Source organism: Sitodiplosis mosellana, unplaced genomic scaffold (assembly GCF_009176505.1).
Source record: "Sitodiplosis mosellana isolate CC-2019 unplaced genomic scaffold, AAFC_SMos_1.0 Smas_scaffold_5911, whole genome shotgun sequence".
Classification (NCBI taxonomy): domain Eukaryota; kingdom Metazoa; phylum Arthropoda; class Insecta; order Diptera; family Cecidomyiidae; genus Sitodiplosis; species Sitodiplosis mosellana.
In genome coordinates this window covers 50353-52056 of record NW_022601153.1, presented here as the reverse complement: position 1 = coordinate 52056, position 1704 = coordinate 50353, and positions in this window count along the sequence as shown.

Below are 1704 nucleotides of genomic sequence, written 5' to 3'. Positions count from 1 at the left end.
AATTTCTCCAAATTCGGTTTCTCTTAAAATATTCAGCTACTCTCTGTTTTACAGTACTTGTACTTGCATTGAAATCAATTAAATAAGTATCACAACTCGGAATCAAAGTAATATTACATTCATTTGGAAAATTTGGTGGCTTGATAGGAACGAAGTATTTATAAAATTCGTTGTATGTACTCAGCATATAAATTATAGTTTCAAACTTGGCATAATTATTACGATGCATCGGCAATAGTAGAAAATCTGAGTCTCTCGTCCAATGTCGCGGTGTTTTAAAATTAATTTTGCTCAAAATGTATTTCGATGACGTATGACCACCAATCACATTATGGACGAGTGATATTTGGGCTATTTTTCTTCGTTCTTCCAGCGTAATCATTTGTAATTCAAGCAGTCGGCATTCGTACGGTGGTTTCCTGAATCTTTGTGGCCATTTCATTTTGCGTAGAGCGAACAATAAAAATTGCTTCTGGATCGATTCAATTCGTGCAATCTTTTCAGCGGTGTATGGATTCCAAACTTGGGAAGCATATTCCACAATCGGCAATACAAATGTGGAAAACAATTTCTTTATGGTCCATGGATCATCAAATTCATATCCAAACCGTTTAATCCATGCTAAACGTGATTTCGCTTTGGCTGTAATGTACTCAATATGTGCGTTAAAATTCAATTTATGGTCAAGTATTACTCCTAGGTCCTTTATCACGTGGACCCGATCAATTTTTTCGTTGCCAATGGAATATTCGAAGTTAAATTTTAAGATCGCGCGATGAAAAGACGCAAATTTGGTCTTGGATACATTCAACTTCAGCTGATTTCTTTTGAAGTATTCTACAAGCCTATTTAGGTCAGCTTGTAATTCCAGACAATCATCATAATGTTCGATGTGTTTCCACAGGCGAGTGTCATCAGCGAATGACTGAAGAATTGAGTTGCTGACGTGTTTTGGCAAATCAATGATGAACAGTAGAAACAATGTAGCACCAATCGGGTATCCTTGTCCTGTTCCCGATGTAACATCAATGGGGCTCGACATGTCATTATTCAGTTTGACAATCTGTTGGCGCCCATGCAAATACGATTCAATCCATTTGAGCAACTGTTGATTCAATCCCATAATATTCAATTTGCGGATCAGTAAATCGACATTGACCGAATCGAAGGCCTTCGCAATATCCAAATAAATTGCATCAGTCTGTACTTTGTTTTCCATGCCCAAAATTGCACACGATACAAATTCAGCCAAATTTGTGGTTGTAGATTTTCCTTTCAAAAATCCGTGTTGACTCTCATCAATGATATGTTTCATGTGATAATTAAGGTGTTTAGCAACTATTGATAATACGATTTTGCAAAATGTGTTGCAAAAAATTCAGCTATCTCACCACGGTTACCGCTCTCATTGTCTCCAAACATCATTACATTAGGAATGTCATCATGCCTTTTTTTGGAATTATTTACAAATTCGAAAAATCTCTGTGGGTCCTCGTTAATAAGTTGTTCCATTTCAAGTTTGTAATTTTTATAAGCCAAACGTGCGCTCTTTTTGTACTCTTTTCTTAGTTCGGAATGTTCTTCCTTTGCATGCTTTCTAGCTTCAACAGTACGCCTGGATCTCATGAATTTGTACTTTGTATTGAGTCTATTTTTCATGTTAACGAGGTCATGACTAAACCATTTCGGGTGACTCGAAATTTT